The following is a 21,224-nucleotide window of genomic DNA, read 5'->3' on the forward strand; positions in this document are numbered from 1 at the left end:
CACAAAATGGTATTCAGGGGTTTGTGTGCAACCAGAACTGCTGTACCAACATCACCATTTTACACCAGTTGAAAGTCGGGCCCATGATTTGCACAAAAAAAAAAGGGCCGGGAGTGGGGTTGTGGTTTTTTTTCCTGATTGTCACTCAGTCCCCTGCTAAAAGCAATTTATGGAAATTGCATGGTGTCTTTTAGTCTTCAGTTAAGTGCCATCTCTCGTAAAATTTCATCCCTTATTACCATATTATTACTGCTTCTCTGCCTTTTTGAGGGTGCGATGAGATGATCATTTCCAGATGTTGCTTTATACGAGAGTGAAAAGCCCAGTTAGTGAGAGGAAACTGGAACGGAGAACACTGTGTGTGTTCCTGCTGTGCCTGTGGGAAGCACTGAGCTTCCACTGGGGAGTGACCCAAGAGAGGAGGCTGTTTTTCCTCTCTATACAGTTCACATTGTGAAATGACAGACCCCACACTTGCAAAGCATTCATGAAGCTCTGTGTTTGTGTAGTCATGAACCTACCTTTGTCCTGGGACTAACGCTGCTTCCTGCTTACGCTTCTCTTTCTGCTTTTCTAAAGGCAGCTGAAAAATAAATGCCTTTTCATTTTGATGTACGCGAGTCTGCATGAAAAAGCACCCAAATAATAACAGATGCTTAGGGTTTGTATACCAAAAGTGCCCAATTTTAAACATTTCATAGAATAAAAGGCACTTTAATTGGCTTTTTTAGAAGCTCCAGCATGTAACACAAAAGCAAGGTAGGGGCTGAACTGAATAGAACACTGCATCTTTAGCCTCGCTTTACTCTTTTAACCCTGAAATATTTGTGAAACATTTAGAAAGTGTTTTGTTCCATACATTGTCAATTGTTTTACATTGCCGTGAATATTTTACCCTTTTACTTTTTCCCCACTGGATGTTGAAATATTAAGGTGAGTGTGGCTTCCTGCCCAGTGCTCTCCAGCTTACCCCTATCAGCTGGGATGGTGCACAGCTTATGAGAGAAGCGGGGAAAAAAGAAGTAGAAAACCCAAACTGAACATAGAAATACAACTGATCCCTACTGAGGAGAGCCAGCAGGTGGAGTATGAGAGTACAGAGCCTTTTATGTGCTGGTGTGTGAGTTCACCTTCATAAATACTTTTCATTTTCATTTGGATCTCACCCTGGTTGAGCTTGAAAGTTCGTTGTGGGTTTGTCTGTTTGCATGGGTTTTTAGCCCCTCTTTTGTTCGTGGATGCTTCTATGATCCATTACTTTATGGCATCTGAATATGACAAAGCCAGGAATGAGCTAGACTTGTCCTCCCTCCTCAGAGGGTGCCAGAATCCCTCTGTATCTCAGTTTGCATTTTGCAGGTGGAGAAGCAAAGACCCCGAGCTCCACAGTCTTTGGATTGTGGTGCAGTTTGTTTGCCATGGGATTGATAGGAGACGGAAGCTTTGCTGCCATCTTAATTCTTTGTTATTCCACTGAGCTCAAAGTAAGTGAAAGGGAATGCTTTCACCTCCTTTAAACTTAATCTATAAGCTTTTAGCTTATAAAAGCTTTTTATTGTGATTTAATAAAAGCTGTGCTTCTAAAGCATGTTTAGTAGTAGACTGTTTTTTGACTCTAGACATTTTCATGTAGGCCATAGCTGTGACCATATCAAAGTATTCAGATGCTGCTGGAGAGGCGTACAGGCCTGAGCATCATAATCAGCCTGACAGTTGTTATTACAATGTACTTCATTCAACATCCACAAATCCTCCCCTTAGCTGCCAATAATCCTTCAAGTATTAAACTAAAATCTTGGTGCAGAAACCATTGGAAAGGGATTTACGTGGAGAACCACAAGTGCCAAAATAACAAACTCTGAAACCTTAACATAACAGATTTCTCCCTGTGGCACTTGGAAAATTTTTCCAGCATTTACTAGAAAATGAAGAATAATGCAGGAGGGAAGGAGTCCTTGAATATATCCAGATCTCCAGAAGCTGATTTGTGAGTAAAGGAAGGGTGAAGAAACATATTTGGTGAGCTTGAAAGATTATTTATCAAGGAAGGCTATTTATCGAGGAAGTCCATCACTTTGGAGATGAAGTCTTAGAGTGATCTATTTGTCCAACGTGGAATTTTTAAGGTACGTTTGGTTTAGCAATGCTTGTAATAGGTAAGTTGTTAGTACTGAGTTATTTTTAACAGAGAAGGGAGTGAGGCAAAGAAACAGGACATCAGCTACAAGGCAATGAACGCTGCACCAAAGGCAATCTCAGGTACCAAATACTGTATGTGCTGTGATCATTGTGAGCGTGGATACTCAGTCCTCCACAGGTTATTGTCTTCCTTCTAAATCACCCTAATTTCAATGAAGAGAACATGAAACACAGACATGAAAGCTGAATTTTGACCTGGCCTAAAACCCACAGAGTTAAACTCAGCCCTCTGTGCGCTGCCTGTGCTCCTGCTTGTTCCAAAGTGGTTTTCAGTCACTGCTGGTTTCAGTTTGTGCTGTGCATGTGTACTGCAAATACCTGCCTTCTTCCTACCTCCTCTCAAAGGTTTGTGCAATATATAGCTTTCCCTTGATCCAGCTGGCACAGCAGAGCAAATATTTACTTCTTTTCCCACAGAAGCAAATAACCTCAGTGTAAAAGAGCTGGAATTGCATTCTGTGCAAACAGGTGAGCAAGCAGTACAGCATGTTACAGCCTATCAGGAGCTGAATCTCCCAAAGCTCCTGCACTGCTGCAGCACAGCAGGGGTGCAATCTCAGGCTGCAGGCAGTTCCTTGTATTGCAGGGCTGCACCTGGGGGCTGGGGGCATCAGCAGCATCACCCTGTTGTTGCTGCCTTTTCTTTGGGACACTGGGGGTCCCTTGGGAGTAGAACAAGGAGGTTTTAAAAGCAAGCACTTGTTGAAAGAGGGGAAGGCACTGCATTGTTTAGGTTGGATATCAGGAAAAACTTCTTTACAGAAAGAGCTGTTAAACACTGCAATAGGCTCCCCACGGAGGTGGTTGAGTCACCATCCCTGGATGTGTTTAAAAACCATTTGGATGTGGTACTCGGGGACATGATTTAGTGGAGGGTTGTTAAGATTTGGGATAGTACGGTTAGGTTATGGTTGGACTTGATAATCTTTAAGGTCTTTTCAACCTGAGCAATTCTACCATTCAATGATTGCTTAGATGTGTTAAGCAAAGGGTACGTTTCCAAAAGTGCAATGGAAGAACCTAAAATGAAAGCAGTGGGGGGATATTCTCACTGTACTGAAAAACACTCTAAAAATTGGTTTCAAATCACAGGCTGTTTTCTGGGGATGTGTGTGTTCTGAGCTGAATCACTTCAGTGCTGAGTTTCTTTGTGCATGAAAAGGGTTGTTGTGGTTTTTTTTGATGTTGTTTTTCCTTCTGATTGGAGCCGTTTGCTACAAAATATTTACGTTCACCTGAAATTTTCTCAATCATTTCACTCAGAGACAGTAATTAAAAATGAAGAATGTTCTCCTCGCGTTCATCCTTAAGCCATGTGATCCTCCAGTAACCCTGAGATCCTTGGATCTTGTTTTCCTATGCATGTGGCAAGAGAAAGTTAAAGTAATAGGAGTTATAAAAACACAGAACATACCTGAGTCTTAACTGTAGATGACACGGATGACAGTGGAATGAACAAATGTAAAGTCAGTCTGCATATGTGCAGTGAAACTTAGTTTGTCTAGCAAAATATCTCGGTGGTGTTTGACTTGCAGTTTGTGTGGCCACCATAAATATTGGCGTATGTGCAATTGTGCACATGTTGGAAGTTTTTGCATAAGAAAAATGCTGGGTGAAGTTGGTAGGTGTTGGATTGAATCTGCATTTAAATATCCTAAAGAATACTTTGGCTTCATGAAAATAATTATTTTAAAGAATGGATAATGAATTTTGTTTTTGCAATGCACTTGCCTTCATTCACAGCATGAAAAATAACCCTGTGTATAATTCTGCATTTCTTTGTCCATAATTGCTGCATTGATTCCTCAGTTTCAGATCTGGAAGCGGCAGTATCCACAGAAGTACATATGGAATCATATAAACAGTGAGATAGAACGGATTATGAGGCATTATGCTATTCACGTTATAGATATATTATGTATTTTGTTTCCTCACAGGAGTAATAGGAAGATTAACGTTAGAGCAGCATGATGCTACAGCTCAGCTTGCGGGAGACACCAGAGGTTTCTGGTGTTGCATCTGAGATGTAGAACTATGCATTTGTATTTCAAGCCAAAGCAGCAGCCGTGCTCTGGGAAGCAGGGCCCAACAGCTGTGGGGCAGGCACTCTTTGTCACTGCCATCCAGGAACAGGTCTGTGACCTGGACACTCCAAACCTGGTGCTGTGGCCGAAGCTCTGCCCTGGGCAGTCTGTATTGGAGGTGGGGGATTCCTCTGAACCACCAGCTGGGGGAATTCAGGGCTTCCAGCTATTTCGTTGGGAATGGCCCATCATTGGAAGTGCTTGTGACAGGGTTTTATAAAAGAAATCTCAAGCAATTGCTGCTATAAGAATATGGAGATTTAGACATCCGTATGCATTTTTGTTTTCTCCTGTCTCTGTCTCTGCCTCAATTCTAAACAAATTCCTGCCTGTGAAGCTTTCATCTAATTCAACCTTTCCTTTCAAATAATATTTTCTTCTATCTCTGATTTCTGAAATCAGACTTGAGTTTTCTCTTACATGCCTGGAATCGATGCCCTCCGGTCCCTGCAAACAGCTTGCCTGCACTCGGTGATGGTTTTCTCTCTGCTGGAGTGCCTGTCTTCAGTTAGCTGTCCCACTTGGCACGGTCACTTTTATCTGTTTAACCATTGACAGTTTGATTGCTCAGACCTTTCCAGTTGTCAGCAAACCTTAACAGTTACCCCCTTATACCAACATCTGTTTGACCATATATTTTCCATTTCAGGTAAATAAAACCAGGTTATCCTCCCTGGGGTTAAGGGGGAAAAAGATATATCCAAGAAGGCATGATTAAACTGCTGCCTGAGTGACAGACTTCATAAACATCATGAAGAAATCTCCAGTATTCTCCATTGCAGGACAAAAATGGCCATACTTTGCATGGCAGCTGCATGGGATTCATGAAATGCCATTGCCTCAGATAATGTACTTGAATGTGTTGACAGCTTTGAAACCTAAATACCTTAAAGGGTTTATGAAAAAAAATCCTACCTTGGGTTGTCCCCTGGGTTAAGGACTGGGGCACTGGTGGTGTATCACCTTCAGCATTTCCTTTCAATTGGTCTTTCTCAAAGGAGTCAGGCTGAAAAATAGCAAATTGTAGCCTGCAGCCGTCCATCTGTTCCCTCCTGAGAGCACAAGGACAGTGTGAGATGCTCTGGGCACCCTTCACACAGCTGCAGGTTGCCTTCTTGTGTATTCAGAGCATGGAAGGAACAACAACGTGATCGGATTCTGGGCAGCAAAGCTGAGCGATTCCCAGATTGTGTTGACAGGTCTATCCTTAAAAACCCTTTCTGCTTTGCTTTTGTGATTTTTATGACAGTTCTAGTACCATTGGTCCAAAGAGCTTGAAAATTTTGGAGTCAGAAACCATCTATCTGATTCGCCACTCCCTGCATCCAACAACCTCAGGAAAACTGGTCTGGTTTTTGTTTTTAAACCTTCTTTTTGCTTATGCTTTCATGTGTATTTAACAGTCATAAATGGATGTTTTGTTCTCCATGCAAAAACCACAGGCATTGAGCTGTGCCTCCAGGCTGCCATCTACATGCATCCTCTCTTCTGCATTGCTCCACTTCAAGACTGAATACATTTCCACAGTGGTAAAACCAACAGCTTTTCTGTCTAGAAGGCAAGTTGGGGGGCAGGCTTCTAAAAACTGCTTTGTTGGTTCTGCTGCCTGTTTGTCCTCGAGTCCAGCCCCAAAAGAGTCAGCAGGTGGTGGGATGTGCTGCCCCGGGACTGTGCTATTTGTTTGCACTGCAGGGCTGATGGCAGAGGGTCTGGTATTTGCTCCTGCTGTCTCTGTAGAGCACCAGGAGCATCTTTGCTGCACTGCTCTTTACCTGGTCGCAATTAACTCAAACAATTCCTTTGAGCTTCCTGGGCTTCTTGCAATGCTAATTGCCAAGTCATGTAGCTTGCAATAATTTTAGCTCTACTTACACTAAAATATTATCCTAGACTATCTAGGGAGCCTTATTCTGTGTAGTATGTTGTCTGCTTGAAAGGAAGCGTGGGAGCTCAGGAACTGTGCCAGTCAGTGTGATCTGCAAAGCTTTACGTTTCCTACACTGCTGAGACAACATATGGGTGTCAAGATGTACCATACTAGAGAGACATTTATAAGGGGAGGTTTGACATGAAGCTTCAGAACAGCACAGCTTCTTGGCAGCCTTTGCATTGCATTATACCAATGTATATTTATTTTTTATATATATACAGAGCTATTATGGTATTAATATGCAGTGCTGAATTTAGTGGAGAAGAGCAGTGATGTCTGGAATGCTGTTGAGTTTACTGCAGATACAGCAGTGCTGGGCTGAGTGCTGCTCAGCTTTCACATTAACATCTCTTGCTTCTGTTTCCATTATTTTCTTTAAATTTTATTATCTCTTTTCCTTCCGCTGAAAAAGAAGTATTTTTAAATTTCAGAGTTGAGCTGATGCTTCATCCTCACGGGAATAAGAGCTCACCTTCTCCTCCCTCCAAGCACAGTCTCAGATCTCTGCTTTCTTTAAGCACTGTGCCAGCTTTCAGCTCTCGAGTGCCTCCTTGCTTTGACTGCTGTGTCAGGTGGGTAGTGCGTGAATTCCAGGTATTGTCCTAGGAGGATGAAGCATCACGGAATGGGGGTTTTTCATCCCTCATACTGTGTCATCTGCAAAGCCTTTGGGTTATATTTAAGCTCCTTAGGGCCTTGCATGTCACTGGAAAACACCACGTTTTCAAATAATCAAACTCTTATAACATTCCTTAGATACGGTTTTATAACTCCAGGTCAAATTGCCCGAGAACCTAAATTTTAAAAATTATCTGTGTGGGGAAAGGCAAAAAACCTCTGAATAAAATGTGTGGCAATTAAACATCTAAGCAATGTCACTTGCTTAGTAGCAGCTTTGTGGAAGATCTCATTATTTGATACCATATAGAGTATCCTTTGTAATAACAGAAGCTGGAGACATCATGCTCCTGCGGTGTGTTGTATTGATGCATGTTGTCTGTGTGCATAGAAGTGCTCAGTAGAAACTGCAGTCCTGTCTTTTTGTGCAGTGGGAACCTGAACTGGACCCAGGGCTCCAAAATACTGATGTAATACTAATAAATGTAGAAGGAGATGTGAAATGTGGTAAGAGCATCATTGAATTGCATCAGACTTTGGCAACTGGATGGATGCACTTTGTGCCCTTCTCCATCCTTGAATGTGCACGCACAAAAAGTGGGTGAGCAGCCATTTCTGTGACAAAACTTGAAGACTGAAGGCTTCTGTTGTTTTTAGTGTCGCTGAGGCTGCACAAAAGAGGAAGAATCTTCTAATTCTACCCAAGTCTAAATACTGGTGTTTGGTTGGTGTTCTGTCGAATGGATGGGGCCAAGCTCTTCTTGGTGTTGTGTAGCAATAGGACGGGGAGCGATGGCCTCCTTAATGTTGAACATAGAAAGTCCAGTACTAACGTGTGGAAGAACTTCTTTATGTAAGGGTGATGAAGTGCTGCGGCAGGCTGCCCACAAAGGTTGGGGAGTCTCCTATGGAGTTATTCGAGGCCTGGCTGGATGCCCATCTGTGTGACCTATTGTAGGGAACTGCTGTAGCAGGGACTGGACTCAATGATATCTTGAATCCCTTTCAACCCCATGAGCAACAAAACATTTCCATTGTAGGGATGTTAAGCTTAATATTTAACGGGGAAAGTAAGAAATTTTCTATTTAACTTTCTGTGTGAATCAGTACCAAGGAGCAATTTTCTGTATATAATATCTGTAAGTATCTATCAGTAGCTTGCAAATGTTTGATCAATTTCTTTCTGGCCTGTAGCCCATTCAGTGAGTCTGTAGCATTGAGCGTTAATAGTGTATATATATATAGTGTATAGTGTAATATATGAAGTGCATTAAGAGTCCTTTTCCTTGCTCCCTGGATGGGACTCGTTGCAGGGCCAGCAGGCTGTGGCCTTCCTCTGCTCTTCAAACACAGCCTCTGACATCCAAACAGCAAATGGAGCAGCTTCCTTCCTGTCCCTGCATGCCATACAAAAAATAGTTTTAGTGAAAATAAGTGATCTAGTTTAGGTTCTAAATACAGAAATAAACAAGTCTGTGGTAAATGAGGTTTCAGCTCTGGGTTCTCGGTTACTGTTTCTGCTATCCTGAGATGAGACAAAATGAGGTTTCATCTGGTGCAGTCACTGGCAGTTTGAAGCGTTAACTGCTGTGGAAGAAGATTTGAAAGGCAATTTCCCTTCTCAATTTTCTCCTAAGTCATTAAAATTCATCTTTGGTTCTTGAAACATCCAGATTCTGTTCCGCCTTGTTATCTGGATTGGAGATCTTACGATTGTTCGCTGCATTGAATATCCCTTAAATATATAGCAAACTGTTTGACACCGTTTTACAAATCGTCTGTGATTCTACAGATTTATCTTTAGAAGTTTAATTTTTTCCCTGCCAAATGAACGCTAATCTCGCAATGATCTGAGCTTAGTACTGCTGAAACCTGAAGCTTCCTCGTTGCTTTCATTACTTATTAGCATGATGCACTGCTGCGGCACTTTCTTGGAACTGTTCTTTCTTCAGGTTGGACCCACTCTTGACTCCTCAGCCCTTTCGTTTAATGTGTTTTGCTGTGATGCTGACGGCTATTGGCAATAAAATGAATGGAGAGAGGAAGCAGAGTGCACAGTTCACTCATCCATGCCTCAGAGCACCTATTTGGGAAGAGACCTGGAGGAAGTTTGTCTTAGAAGTGCAGAGGAGTATAAAAATAACTGTGTCACCATATTTGAATTTAAAATAACTTTTTTTTTTTTTAATTCAAAAAAGCTCATGGCAGGAGTTGTCAGGCTGTGGGTGTCAGAAGGGGATGAATTTGCGTGAGCGGAGGCTAGAAGAATACATAGGACTTCCTGCATATCTTTTCTTTAGGAAGCTAGTGGGAAGGGAATAGCCTTTTGTCATGCTCGTGTCACATTTTATTTTAGCTTAAGACTGATGAGAGAGGAGAAGAATCTGGCTGTCAAGATCAGCCTGTCTCCTCTTGCCTGCTTTGTTCCTCCAATCCTCAGCTTCCACTCCTTGCAATGTGCAGCAGAAACAAAGCTCCAGCTAATCCAGGCATTCAGCTGGCGATGCTCACTGCCCTGCTCATGCTACTGGCTTTTAGTGAACGCGATGATGTGCCTTATTCTTGTCTTCTGAAGGTTACTCTAAACCATGTTTGTTTCTACTCGTTATGTTCAGCTCCGCAACTGTTTTAAGTATGGACATTCTAGGGTGCGCTGATTCGCCTGGGATTTGGGAGCTGGATTTTTTCTGTCTAGACAACAACCTTGACAAATGATCATTTCAAAAAGTTAAGGTTAATGACAACACACTTTTCAAGGTGCTCCAATAATAAATTACTACGAAGTGAAACATGGGCACACAGTATGTATTTATATCCCAGTTTTGACACCTCTCGGTCATAGAAGAGATTGGCAACTCTTCTGTTTGTCAAGTACAGCGGGAAAGAGAGGGGATGAAGAGATTCATCTTGTTCTCTGAAGTTACTTCTCGTTTCAAGGCAGACACCAAAAGAGAAGGTTAAATGAATGGCGAGAACCTCTCTTTTCCTTTCATTCTTCAGCTGTGCCTGTGATTGTGCGCCGTGCATCAAGTAGCCAAAGGCCCTTCTGAAAACTCTTTTCATGTGAGAATGATGCCAGACAGAGCGCTTGTGAAATAATTACAGAAAATGAGTGTTGATGCATGTTTTGACTGTGCTGCAGAAGTAATTCTGTCTTCTCTAGCTGAAGTAATTACATTTGTTTCTAAATAGAGGAAAAAAATGGTAATTGTAAAAAAAAAAAAAAAAAAAAAAAGATAATAAAATTAATAATAATAATAGATCCAAATTCTACTTTATGTAGTGGCAGATAGTTGGGAAGCAAAAAAAGTAATTGTTATATTAGTGGAGTCATTGTTGTGTGTTATTCATTGAGTGAAGTACTGTTATTAAACACATCGAGTCGTGAAGGATTTGTGGGTTTTACGGAATAGTTTGCCTGATGGTTGTTGCTTTCTGTAGCTTTATCGAGAATCAACGTTTTTACATTGTGCTTGGTTAATACTAGACAGCATAGAATGCTGCAGGAACTCGTTAGCTGCTATTACTTTTTAATCTTTTTAAAGGCAAAGATGATCTTCTGTAGTTTCAACTAGAGTTTTCACCAGGGGAGGAGCAAGATTGTCACTTGTAGTTCTATACCTGCGAAGTTTCTGCTCCATGCACATGGCCAGGGGTGAGGCTGTGCTGTCCTTCCTTTTGGACTGGGCTGGGACTGCCCTGTCAGCAGCACTGCTCTCAGCCCTCCAGCAGAACAAGCCTGCAAGTTCTGCCACTCAGTATCTATTTCACCATCTATCTTTTCAAAGAGATAAAAAGTGTGTGTGGTTCCTTGAGACTCGGCTCCCTGAGGTTTTGGTGCAAATCAAGTGATGTAGACCTTACAGCCTTCAGTAAGGACAGAGGTTTAGTGTGTGTTTGGGGTGGGCATTTCAGGAGCACTCCGGGGAGAATCCCAGGCTCTAGAAAACTGCTGAGACTTCTTGATGCTGTGTGCTGTTGGTTTTTCTGTCACAGATGTGGCCTTGCAAGCAGCACATGTATGCTGAGTCTGTTGGATGTACTAGAAATCTTGGTGGTTTCAGAAATGCAGATGACCCAGGTCTCAATGGGCTCAGCGTTGCTCACAGTTTAGTGTGATGGACACGTAATTCTTCATGCTTTGCTGGTGCGTGGTTTTCTTGATTTTATCTTCTGTCTTTCACATTCAGGGAAGCCTTGTTCTATTGACCTTAACTGGAAATTGGACTTCCACTGGAAATGGGGATAAAACCTTTTGAGATAAACTTTGGCTAGACTTTTGCCCAGCATACTAGAGTCCTGTTGGCACATATCTGAAAGCAGAGTTGGACATCTGTAATGCAGATTGCATGTTACTGTGAGTTGTTTAATGAGAGAATTTGAATTGTTGAGTGTATTGTTAAATTTAGAAGTTAGTGAAAGGAAATACAGTGGAACGTTGCTCTACATTCTTAATGAGGCACCTGATACTCTGTTCAATATTAGTTAATTTACTAGTTTCCTGAAGAGACTTCTTAATCTCTTCCTAATGCCTGTACTCAATCTGACAGCATTCATTTACATAGCTAGTGTTTGATTGCATGTATTTAACAGGTGCACATCACCGTAGAGTCATGGACTGAAATAGCCACACATCAGCAATGGATTTAACCGAACACTTTTGGTGCTTCTGAGATATGTGATGAAATTCTGCATCTCCCAGTCGGTCACAATCTGGAAAACCTGTCTGTGTAAAATCATATAACGTGGTTCCAGCATTAATGCTGTGGACTTGCTTTGTGTTTCAGTATTCTATCCATAGATTTGCCACCTGCTCTTTGCATGGTGAGCTGAGCAGCAAAGTAGGCATCAAGCCTTGATTCCACACTGCTAGCAAGGCAACTGAGATGTCAAATAAAGAATAAAGGCCACTGAAATTAACAGGGTTTAATGTCCTCCAGGGATGAATTCTATTTGCAAGGCGATTCTTTCCGTTTTTAAGGGAGAGCTGTCAAAAATGATGCGGGGACCCTACCTGCTTTTTTGAGAGCAGGGTAGAGTCACGGGAGCTTTGTTTTGGTGTAAAATCTTGATGAGTTAACCAAAAGCACTGTGCAGACTCTCACACAAATTGTCCCTTAGTGAGTCATGAAATTATACTCACTTTTCATTTCTATTTTTTTCTTGCTTGTGCTGGAAAGCTTTGGATGACACACGATGCTGTCAAGGCTGTCAAAACTTCATACAGTATATTTCAGCTAAAAGAAAAACCCACAAAACCAACCTCTGGTGTGAATGGGAAGAAGGAGAACCTGGCAAGCTCTCTGACATCAAGGAATGAGAAGGGCGTTGAGAGATTTCTCCCTATCCAAGATCATAAGCAACATATGTTCAGTATGGTGATTTTTTTGCTATATATATTTTTTTTCTTTGATAGTAAAATACAACTACTCTCTTTTCACTACAATGTTTGATGCTTGTGAAATGAAGATCACTTATTTGTGCTAGTGTAGTTTTGATGGGGATGAACTGGCTGTGCGGCTGCTTTCAGGTCAATGGTGGTAACACAGAGCTGTGGACTGGCAGGACTTGAGGTATGAAGCCTGTTTGTGGGGTCTTGTGAAAGCCCACAGACCCTCTTGGAAGTACCATTCCCATGCTGAACTTCAATAACCCCAACATCTGCTGGGAGGGCAGCATGGCAGGATATGAACAGTCCGAGAAGCTTTTGGAGTGCAGCAAGAACAATTCTATGAAAAAGATTAGAACTTGAATCATTTGGTAGGTGATTGTTGGAACTGGATGCTCTTTGAGGTCCTTTCCAGCCCAGGCCTTTCTAGGAGAAGTTAAAATGAGTTTGTTCCACCTGAAAACGTGGGTCTGGAGGGGAATGGTGTCTGATTGCTGTAGCTGTTATGTGAACTGTAATAGAGAGAACACAGTGAAATCATCCTTTTGATGCACAGGGAGAGGATCAGAAGAATATATCTGTTGAATTTTGAAGTTGAATGTAACTTTGAAATTCTGTTTTGGATGTGGAGTTGTTGGACCAGATGACTTGCAAAGGTTTCCCCCAACCCGAATGACGTCAGGATTGGCTTTTTTCCCTCTTTGGCTTTTATCCCTCTTCATCACAACCCTTACTGGGTTATAGAACAGCTTCTCTTGTCCTTTAACTGACACTTTTCATTTACTGTTCCACTTATTCAACAAATTCTGCCTTCTGACCAGGAGTGTGTTACTCTTGATTTTTAATGTTGCTGCACCAGCTATTGGCTGGTGTTGGTGGTGGGGGGGGAAGGATGAGGAAGCTGCAAACTAAATCAAGGACCAGAGGACTTTTAGTCAAGGATTCAGGAGAACAGGGGAAAAAATGCGACTTTAAGGTCACCCTGTGAGGGGATTGTTGTTCTGCAAAAGCCAGCTGTTCTCCCATGGGTGCTATGAACAAAGGCCTTGCTGCATGCAGAACTGATGGAGAACTCTTTCTGCAAATACCTTCTTTACGCTGTTCTTCATGTAACTTTATTGTGTTTTTAACTCTGAGGTAACAGCATTTTGTGTTAACTCTATTATGCCACGTTTATAAATTGCCAGAGCTCCCAGATGTATCACAAACTACCAAAAAGCAGCAGCATGAGAAGTGTAGTGATTTTACTCAGTGGGGAATTGCAGACACTGGACTTTGAAAGACTTCATTTAAGGGAAAAAGAGATCTTCAAAGCTGGCATTTCCCAAGTAAATAAGGCTTCATCTTTGATATGCCCGCTTCGTGCTCCCTCGTTGGTCTAGAGAAAGATGTACCTTAAATCAAAGTGGACAACTGAGAATGAAAGCTGATAAAAGATTATAATAACAGAAAGGAATCCCTGACAAAAGAAAAGACAAAAAAAGAAAGACATTGTGCTATCTGTTACAGCAAGCGTTTGTCAGGGTGGATAGCTCATGTACAGTCTAGACTGAGATTTCTTTGGGTGAACTTTTATCATGCGCTCAAAGCTCTGCAGGGTGATGTGAAAAATCATGGGGCAAGGGAAGTCCCCAGCCATAGGTTCTCTGTCACCTTGGAGACTCCATAATGTTACCATTATGAAAGAAAAATCACTGCTGGGCTGGTGATGGTTTTGCTGAGCAGGCAAGTACCCAGTATGTATAAGCACATGGATGAGGATTCAATAGCCTCATATTTTATGACTGAAATCAGCATGATTAATATTTAGCAGAGCAATAGATCCCTGACCTTGAACAGCCCTGCACAGGCCATCATTACAGACTGGCCATGGAGGAGGCAATAGCACTTCACTAATGGAGAGCATTTGTCACTTTTAGGGAAGTTTGTTTGAGCTCCCAAACTTGGGCATTTCAAACTACTGAAAATTAAGATTAAACCAGTCTGGAGCTGAGTTCTTTCTCCAAGAGCTTGAAGATGATGCTGGTTTGGGATAGGGAAGTGTTTCTTGTTTTAACATGTTTCCATGGCCATCTTGGCAGGACGGCACAGTCATTGGTGCAAGACTGAAGCACATGTTGTGTATTGGTGCAGTGCTGGGGCTCAGTGATGACACTCATAATCTCTTTTTCTCTTACAACCTCAGAACAGGGAGTGCAGAAGGGATTGCCAGATACATGGGGCAAAGAATCTGCCCTTCTAGGGGTACAGGATGTTGGTGGTGATGTGAGGTACAAGAGCAGGATGAACACAGGTATATCTAAATAGTCTTTTGGAAGCTTGCAGTGCGGGGAGGACCTCTCAGTTTGTTTTACCTGCCCTGGGACCACTGCCAAGTGCTATCTCTAATGGACTGAAGGGGCAGAAAGTGTCCTTGCTGTCTTTGTGACTTGGTTTCTTTGCCTGTAAGCACTGGATGTTTTGTAGGGTTGGTTCAGCTGGAAGGCTGAGTTGTTGGAAAGCCTGAAAGGACCTGGAAGTCACTGGGGAAATAAAGAGTTCATTTCATTTTCCCATCTGTAAAACAAGGATTAGCAATGCTGCTTTGCATAGTGTTTTTTTGTTTATTTTAGGTACTGCAATTGTAGGAGCCCTACGATATCTGTAGCACATTGCCATCCTCTCTTTGGTAAACAGCAACAAGATGTTACCCCAGTTATCCTGGTGCACTTAACAGTGTTTACAGTGTGCTTCAGCTGGGTGCTGCCTTCATGTTTGTTCCCTGCCTGATCTGTGTAGTAGTGTTGCACAAAGGATGCTGAGGCAGACTGAAGTGCAAAAAGATCTTCTAGTGGCATCTGTTGTTGCCATCAGGTCTTTCTGAGGGATAAAACTAGAGAAAGGACAGTGAGCCTTCCAGTGGCAGCTGGGAGGAGAAGTAGTTCAGTGCTTCCATGGTCATGGAAATGATGCAGTTTCCATCAGGATCTTCTTAAAGTCACCGCTGGTTGCAGCCAAGTGGGTTTGTGTTGGCTGGAGCACTTCAGGGGCAGGAGGTGCTGCCTACTGGGAGCTGCTAAGGGCAGGTCCGGTCCTAGCACTGCCTGGGTTAAGGCACTTGGGATGCTGTGTGCTGCTACATGTGTCTCAAGTGGGCTTTTGCCCCTCGTGCTGGGGGCATAGGCCTCTTGTCAATGAGGATTTTCCATAGCATCTGCTTTCCTTGCTGGGAATTCAACAGCAGAAGGTGGTGATATGAAATATCCCATCTTCCAGATAAACACGTTGATGACTTCACAAGTGAAACACGGTGCCAGGTTCTGAAGCAGGAGAGCACACGGTGCTGCAAAGAGTAGGATTTGGCAGACCCTCCGATAAATACTGTGACTTTGCATGTTGTAGGTAATGGCCCTGCAACAAATTATCTCTGATAAAGCAGGGCTGTAGTAGCATGGGTAGATTCCCACTACTGTCCTGCTGCTTGTAGACATCCTTGAAGAACCATTCTCACATCAAATACTTTCGGAGTCCTTTGTGCTGAACTGCAGCAGAACTGTGCTGTGCACGGTCCTGCGAGTGACATGATGGCTCATTTTGTCTTTACAGTCAATGCCAAATGAATAAATAATGTTCTGCCACTTACTATAAATAATGCCCTATTTCCACTATGAAACCACATGCATCCTGCAGAACTCTGACACACCAAGGCCACGGAGCTGCTTCTGCAGAGGTGCTTTGCTGGGCTGGCAGAAACGATGTGTGTGTGGCTTCAGGCATAGAGTCCGGTGGCCCTGCTCTATCTGACAGCCACTCAGTTCTTCTGGAAAAGAAACTGAAGATAGAAAGTCAAGCAGTGACAGGGTGAGCATTGGCTGGGGGCTGGAATTCACCAGCTGCTAAATGAACAGCGAGGAGCAGGACGGCTCCATTAGGGAGAAACATCACACAATATGCTGTGCTTAAAATGTGTCGTTTCATAGCAAATGTTACCGTTTCTGTGTGTCAGTCCTGTAATAGATTTACGTGAGCAGCCTTTGGCAGGTGCTGAGTTCTGTCCAAACCCATGGAGATCTTCAAGTCTGGTTTACATGATCAGATCTCACTAAGGATGCAAATCATCAAGGATGGCACTTGGCAAATTCTGGGGCACTGCATAAATAATCTCAAGGCAGAATATGTTACAGGTGACGCTCATTAATATGCTGCAAAGCTGGGGATTGAACCTACCTGACATGAGATGTCTTGGGAAATAATCTCTGGCTGCGTTGTTCCTGATCAGTCACATGTGGCTTGTTAAAGCAGTTGGAAAAAACACCAGACTGATATGTTCTGCAAGCAGAACAACTTGTGTGAGCAGCAAGTTTTTCACCCAGAGGGTGGAGATGCACTGGAACAGGTTGCCCAAGGAGGCTGTGGATGCCCCATCCCTGCAGACATTCAAGGCCAGGCTGGATGTGGCTCTGGGCAGCCTGGTCTGTTGGTTGACAGCCCTGCACACAGCAGGGGGTTGAAACCAGATGAGCATTGTGGCCCTTTTCAAGCCAGACCACTCTGTGGTTCTATAAGGGTTTCTATGGGGAGGGATGGTCTCCATGACCATTTAGGTGTGAGGAATGACCCAGCATTATTCTCAGCCTGCTAATGTTGTTAAACCAAAGTATGTGCACAGCTACAGTGTGCTGAGGAACATGGAGGTTGTAAATGTGTTTGTAAATGCTTTGCTTTAATTGTATAAATAACGTTTCGCAGGGAGAAGTAAAGAACCATAGGCTGAAGCAGCCCTAACAGTCATATTTCTCTTACAGGGAACTGACAAGTTTAAATGTCAGGGCCATAATAATAATTAATTCAAAATGCTTAATTATCATTTTGTAGCCAGTTTTCCTCTCTGTGCCACAATGCCAGGCATAAATTGCCTGCTGCTGAAATGTGGCTACCAGGAGAAGCCACGGCAGGCATTTTAATGTTGTTTGGGAACGTTATATACTAACCAGTAGCTTGAGGTACGAGGGGGGGGAGGCATCTCTTAACTCTCCATTTTAGTGCACATAAAGGCAGCACGCTGATGTATCCCCAGCTCCAGAGACTGACCTCCCCATGCTGGATGTTGCACTAGGGATGAGTTTTGGTGCTTACATGTGTTTACAAAGGCAGACAAATGCTTCAGTGCCCTGGGCTTTCTGCTGTGTGCTTTGAGTAAGAGAATTTGTCAGCAAACAGTGTGGCATACTCCAAGAGAGCAGGGAAAGCAATTATCTTCCCTGGCACCCTCAGTTCCAAGCCCAGCAATATTGAGGGGCAGGGAGCTAATTGCTCCATCTGTTGCTTTGGGTCTTTGGGAAGGAGCCGGGTCTGTCTGCCACACCCCATGGAAGCTCCAAGTGTCATTGGCTTCATTAGAGCCCACACGATTTTCATTGCATCGCTGCGTTAGCCTGGGTTTTCTGTCAGACTGGGGTCGATGAGGTTTGTTTTCAATCACAACTTGTGTTGGATGCATTTTTTTCTGCCTGGTGGTTCAGTTGCGATCATAAACCAAAGTTCTTTGTGCCTGCAAACCGCTGTGCAGAGATGCATGTTGGTGTCTGTGCAAACTTTAGTGGCCCAATATCACAGCGGCATTTACAACAGGATGCTCAGTACCCGGGTTTGTACTTAGGGTCTGTTTTACTTAGTGGTAAAAAAGAAAATGGGCATTGGCTCTTCAGGTTCTGTATTGGTCCTGCAGTGCTTTCCTGTCCTCATTCATGTATATGATGCTCTGATACGCATTAGCATTGGTTTGTACATTTATGAACTGTTTTTGTACGCTGGGATGGCAGTCACATCAAGTATAGCAGAATAGCAGCCGTTACAGGTACAGCAGTACTGAAATAACCTGAGATGGAAGAGACCTGAGAGGACTGTGCTGCTTCTGATGGTGAGGTCTCAGTTGTGTAGAAAGCCGAGCTCTTCTGTGCTGTGCCCAGCTGAGCTTTAGTCTGCTGAAGGGGGGTGGGTTTGCCACGAGGCTCTTGTACAGATTGCTTTTTAGTTGCCTCTTGCTTTTTGTTGCTTACATTATGCATACCCCCAAACTGGAGGCAGTGCTGCTGATTAGCTCATCAGGCGCGCAAACTGTGCAGCACCGCACTTTGATCTTTGCTGTATTAGAGATTTAAATGATAAAGCAAGCCTGATTTTCTGTTGAGGAGTCAGAAATAAAAAGCACAAATTTAAAGAGCCCAGGAGTCTTCCCAGTAGGCTAACATTCTACTTAAAGATATTTTATATGGCAATATGTTCCCGCTAAATATCTCTCCAAATACCATCGTTAGCCTTCCATCCAGAGCCACGCTGACATGCTGCTTTCAATCAGACCCAGGCTGCAGAGGATGTCTGAACAGAAAGCAAACCTGAAGCTGAAAGTTGGAGCTTTCAACCCACCTGACTGGCCCAGAAGAGCCCAGGGAGCAGTTCCCTATGATCCACTTGGTTATGGGACAGCTGCACTGGGAGCCTCCAGAACAGCTCTTCTTTGCTATTCCACTGCTCTGCCCCTCTGTGATGGCAGCAGCAGCTCACAGAGTTTGCTTATCCCTGTCTTAGTATCATCACAGCTAGAGACAGAAAGCACCTTAACACAAGGAGCTGGTAGCACGGGTCCATGTCATACATCCTTATCTGCAGCATGCCCTGCAGGAGCCATGTCCATTACACAGGTGAAGGTGAAAAGGCTTATTTGACCTCAGTGACCTCTTCATTTTTTGTAGTTCATGAGGTTGAGAAAATAATGTTACATTGCTTATGTTACATTGCTTATCTTTATTATTAAGTTTTAGAAGTCGCAGCTTATCTCAGCCTGCTTTTTAGACAGATGCTGCTGTTTTCCACTGAAACTGTTAGGAGTGCAAAGATCAATGCTTTCGAGTTGGAGTAAAGGTGATTGAACATGCTACAGGAGAAAAACAAAACCAGGTTTGCATTCAAGGCTGCTGTTTGAAGAATTGTTAGCTGTAGTAAGTGATATTGATTCATTCTTGGAGATGCAAGTTTGGAAAGAGCTCTTTTCTTCTTGCACCTCTTGCAGAGGAGAACAGAGGGACATTCCCCTCTTCTCAGCACCCAGCTGCAGGAGTGAAGCTGAGCTGGCTCAGTGAGTGACACGACTGCTGCATCTTCATGGCTCCTGAGCAGCAGCTGCAACTTGTTCTGTTCCAAAGTTCCCAAGCAAGTCTGGGATGCAACATTTGTTTAAAGCTTAATGAATGTGTACGGTCTGTAGTACTAAAGAGCCTGGGAAAATCAGCATTAAAACAAAAAGCAAACAACAAAACAAAAAAAGGCCAGAAGATGAAATAATTACCTAAAAAGCAGCTTGTAGATGCTAGAAAAATATATCTCCCATTTTCTTCTATGTGAAATTTTGCAATCTCAATTCTGTTTCCTGAAGACCCATGTACTTATTGGGTGCTCCAGCAAGAAGCTCAGTGAGGAACATGAGGCTGAAATGCTGCTCCTTGCTGCCTGAGCTGCCCCTGAAGAAGGCTGAAGCATCCCAGACAAGTGTGCAGAGGTGAAGGAGGATTTCTTCCTGCTGTTGCTCATGGGCTTGTTTTGTTGCCAGCTTCCACATGAGTCAGAACAGAATCCTCTCATTTCACTTCCAGAGGTCAACAGAAGCAAAAATCTGAGGCAGTAGCAGTCCTTGGTTGGATTTTTGTAGCTCAGCATGTAGCAAACGTGAGGAGGACGTGCTTGTTCCCCCCTTTTAAAAACAAATAAAGAAGTCTTAGGTGCTTTTGCATTGCATGAAGGTTTATTTCCCAGGTAAAAACCATACATCCTAGAGAACACTTTGGTGTACACCATGGCTTGCTGAAGAAATAGAATGGGAAGACAGAAGGCATATGCAGACAGGCATATGCGTGCATGCATGCATTCACGTGGACTATAACAGTTCATTTCATATACATGAAAATCAGTGACACGTAGTAAATGTGACCTGACACACTGCAGATAACTGTGTGATTTGGTGGTGTTCCATGTTCTGAAACTTGGAACCATTGTTGTAAAGAGATTTTGGAATATGGATGATGTTGGCAGAGCACACCCTGGCTGTTTGATTGGCTCAGAGACCGTTGCCAACCAAGTGATAAGAGGAACTGCATCAAAAAGTTCAGTTCCTGCATGAAGCTTGAAAAATACAAAGGTGCAGATAATTCCACATTTATCTGCTTTAAATTTTGATTCATTTCCCTAGCTGTTCTGTTGATGGAAAACTGTGTAATCTGCATATAGGCCTGCAAAGAGAAACTCAATGATTTTACAGAGCTTTTGGGAGAGCTTAAGCATCAGGCCAGTAGGAGAAGCACAGGCAGCTCTGCTTCCTTGCATGTGGGATGAGGGCCCTGCCCCTTGTTTCACAGCACTCATGTGCTCCGTGAGTGGCATTAAAGACCCACATCAAGGCTTTTTTTGTTTTGCTTTGCCTTGCCCTCCCCATGGGTTATTTGAAGTCTGCTGGGACCAGGCATAGTATGAAGTGCCCCATGGCTGCTGAGGACTGTGTTCTGGTTGGGGGGAAAAGAATGTTCTGCTGCATGGCAGAAGGGGAAACAGCATCTTCAGGAGCACCCCTTGGTTTGGGTAGGATTGTTGTCCTGTGACCCCATTAATTACCTGCATGCAGCCACCCACCTTGACTTTATGAAGCCCCCGTGTGTATATAGCTTGAAGAATTAGGCTGTATTTGCATCTATGAGATGACAAGAAAACCAGAAAAATATAGAAATCCTTTTAAATGCAGTATTGGTAACCATTTTTTCAAAACAATTCATGGAGTTGTAGCTCATCCTCTATTTCTCAATAGGAAACCCCAAGTGATCCCAGGTTGGCAGCCCTGGATCTGTGAGCATTCCTTTTAGTTTCCAGAATGAAATTTAAATGGGAAATGAGCTTGGTGCTGGATGGTGTGGGGACAGATGGAAGAGGAAACGCTGGCAGAAGGAAAAAAATACCTTGACTATGTCAGTACAGGCGAATG

General features: G+C 43.2%; 1 protein-coding gene across 1 annotated transcript in view; it reads left to right on the forward strand.

Moving 5' to 3' along the window:
- Window positions 1-21,224, forward strand: part of LOC146754902 (receptor-type tyrosine-protein phosphatase T-like) — a 254,945-nt gene that overhangs the window by 204,643 nt on the left and 29,078 nt on the right. The gene's annotated exons all lie outside the window — the stretch shown is intronic.

This window comes from Coturnix japonica, chromosome 37 (assembly GCF_054131305.1).
Source record: "Coturnix japonica strain WE chromosome 37, WE-NBRP24, whole genome shotgun sequence".
In the NCBI taxonomy this organism is placed as follows: domain Eukaryota; kingdom Metazoa; phylum Chordata; class Aves; order Galliformes; family Phasianidae; genus Coturnix; species Coturnix japonica.